At 51.0% G+C, this 3,239-nt stretch overlaps 1 pseudogene; it reads left to right on the top strand.

The window, feature by feature from the left end:
* The first annotated feature begins 787 nt into the window (after positions 1-787).
* LOC108534461 (ETS domain-containing protein Elk-1 pseudogene) lies at positions 788-2,218 on the top strand (annotated as a pseudogene).
* The last annotated feature ends 1,021 nt before the right edge of the window (positions 2,219-3,239 follow it).

Genomic DNA, 3,239 nt, shown 5'->3' with positions numbered 1-3,239 from the left:
AAAGCAAAAATAAACAAATAAGATGCTATTGAATTAAATCCCTACACAACAAAGGAAATAATAAAGAGAGTAAGGAGACAGCCTAAAAAATGAGAGAAAATATTTGTAAAGCATACATCTCGGGGCCATCTATGTTTTTACTTATTTTAATCAAGAAAGTTAAGCAATCATCCTATATCATTCAATATGCTAAAGTCACTTTCAAATGGAGCCATGCTGACTCTTCTGTAAGCCACAGCAGGGCCCATACATCTGATAGAGGGTTAATCTCCAAAATATATGAGAAATTCAAACAATTCAATAGCAAGAAAACAAACTACTCAATTAAAAAACGGGCAGCTGGGTGCAGTGGTACATGCCTGTAATCCCAGCTATTTGAGGGGTTGAGGTAGGAGGACTGCTTGAACTCAGGAGTTTGAGGCCAACCTGGCCAACACAGAAAGGCTCTACCTCTAAAACAATAAAAGAAAAATTTTAAAAATAGGCAAAGAAAAGGAATAGATATTTATCTAAAGAAGACATATAAATGGCCAGCAAGTATATAAAAATGCTATCAATTATCATTAGGTAAATGCAAACCAAAACCACCTCATGAGATATCATCTTACACCTGTTACAATGACTGTTGTCAAAAAGACAAAAGATACGTCTTGGTGAGAATATGGAGAAAAGAAAACCCTTGTACACCGTTAATGGGAATGTAAATTATTTTAGCCATTATAGAAAACAGTATGGGGCTTCTAGGTGCTGCCGCCGCCGCCACCGCCACCACCGCCACCACCACCGCCACCGCCTCCTCGGAACCTAGGCCTGGGGGGCGGTGGGGCCGCGTACGGAGCCCCCGTCCCCCGGAGCTGCCAACATTGCCAACGCCACCGCCACGCTACACACAGGTACCCCTGGGATGGCGTGAGCACGCCCCCAGTGATGGACCCATCTGTGACGCTGTGGCAGTTTCTGCTGCAGCTGCTCAGAGAGCAAGGCAATGGCGACATCATCTCCTGGACTTCACGGGATGGTGGTGAATTCAAGCTGGTGGATGCAGAGGAGGTGGCCCGGCTGTGGGGGCTATGCAAGAACAAGACCAAGATGAATTACGAGAAGCTCAGCCGGGCCTTGCAGTACTACTATGACAAGAACATCATCCGCAAAGTGAGCGGCCAGAAGTTCGTCTATAAGTTTGTGTCCTATCCTGAGGTCGCAGGGTGCTCCACTGGGGACTGCCCGCCCCAGCCAGAGGTGTCTGTTACCTCGGCCATGCCAAATGTGGCCCTTGCTGCTGTACATGCCGCCCCAGGGGACACTGCCTCTGGAAAGCCAGGCACACCCAAGGATGCAGGAATGGCAGGCCCGAGCGGTTTGGCACGTAGCCGCCGGAACGAGTACGTGGGCTCGGGCCTCTATTCCACCTTCACCATCCAGTCTCTGCAGCCACAGCCACCCCCTCATGCTCGGCCTGCTGTATTGCTCCCCAACGCAGCTCCTGCAGGAGCAGCAGCGCCCCCCTCGGGGAGCAGGAGCACCAGTCCAAGCCCCTTGGAGGCCTGCCTGGAGGCTGAGGAGGCCAGCTTGCTTCTGCAGGTAGGTCATCCTGACCCCGCCCGAGGCCCCAAACCTGAAATTGGAAGAGCTGAATGTGGAGCCAGGTTTGGGCCAGGTTTTGCCCCCGGAAGTGAAAGTGGAAGGGTCCAAGGAAGAGTTGGAAGTTGCCAGGGAGAGAGGGTTTGTGCTGGAAACTACCAAGGCCGAGCCAGAAGTCCCTCCACAGGAGGGCGTGCCAGCCCGGCTGCTGGCGGTCGTTATGGACACCGCAAGGCAAGCGGGAGGCCACGCGGCTTCCAGCCCTGATATCTCCCAGCCGCAGAAGGGCTGGAAGCCCCGGGACCTAGAGCTTCCACTCAGCCCGAGCCTGCTAGATGGGCCAGGACCCGAACGGACCCCAGGATCGGGAACTGGCTCCGGCCTTCAGGCGCCTGAGCGGGCGCTAACTCGGTCCCTACTTCCTACGCATACATTGACTCCGGTGCTGCTGACACCCAGCTCGCTGCCTCCCAGCATTCACTTCTGGAGCACCCTGAGTCCCATTGCGCCCCGTAGCCAGGCCAAGCTCTCCTTCCAGTTTCCGTCCAGTGGCAGCGCCCAGGTGCACATCCCTTCCATCAGCGTGGATGGCCTCTCGACCCCCGTGGTGTTCTCCCCAGGGCCCCAGAAGCCATGACTACCACCACCACCACCACCACCCTTTCTGGGGTCACTCCATCCATGCTCTCTCCAGCCAGCCATCTCAAGGAGAAACATAGTTCAACTGAAAGACTCATGCTGTGATTGTGGTGGGGTGGGGATCCTTGGGAAGAATTACTCTCAAGAGTAATTCTCATTATCTCCTCCACAGAAAACACACAGCGTCCACAACTTCTCTGTTTTCTGTCAGTCCCCCAGTGGTCGCCCTTGCACGGCTCCTACATCAATGGTAGGGGCGGTTTATTTATTGTTTGAAGGCCACTGGGAGGAGTCTGACCTAACCTTTTAGGGTGGTTAGGGCATCTCTCCCACCTCCCCACTTTTTTTCCCCAAGACAAGACAATCGGGGTCTGGCTTGAGAACGACCTTTCTTTCTTTATTTCTCAGCCTGCCCTTGGGGAGATGAGGGAGCCCTGTCTCCATTTTCAGATGTGGGTAGAAGAGTTAGTTTGTTTTATTATTCCTGGCCATACTCAGGGGTCCAGGAAGAATTTGTACTGTTTAATGGGTTGGGAGTCTTGGCCAAGGAAGAATCACACCCTTGGAATAGAAATTTCCACCTCCCCAGCCTTTCTCTCAGACAGCTTATCCTTTTTCAACCAACTTTGGCCAGGGAGGAATGTCCCTTTTGTTCTTCTTCCCCCTGAAAAGCCATTCCTTTGTCTGCCAACCTCCCTGGGGTCCTGCCTGTTTCTTCCCAATGGAGGGTTTTTTTGGGGGTGGTCCCCGTCTGGGGGGCCCCTCCAGCCAGTACTCCAGGTCTCCCTGTCTCTCCTCATTTCAAGCCAAAGAAAAAAAACTACTGTAATTACCCAAAAAACAGAAGTAGAAAGAGGCTAGGAAATACCAGCATACAGATGATTTATCTTAAGTTCTTGTAGGAATAAGACCATTTAAAAATTATTCTTATTTATTTTTATGAAGTTCTTTGTGTGCTTATATATATTAAACTCAATGCATTAAAAAATATATTCATTCATGTGTTTGAAAATTTTTTG

This window comes from Rhinopithecus bieti, unplaced genomic scaffold (genome assembly GCF_001698545.2).
Source record: "Rhinopithecus bieti isolate Rb0 unplaced genomic scaffold, ASM169854v2 scaffold_12409, whole genome shotgun sequence".
Taxonomy (NCBI): domain Eukaryota; kingdom Metazoa; phylum Chordata; class Mammalia; order Primates; family Cercopithecidae; genus Rhinopithecus; species Rhinopithecus bieti.
This window is presented reverse-complemented; position numbering and strand designations above follow the sequence as displayed.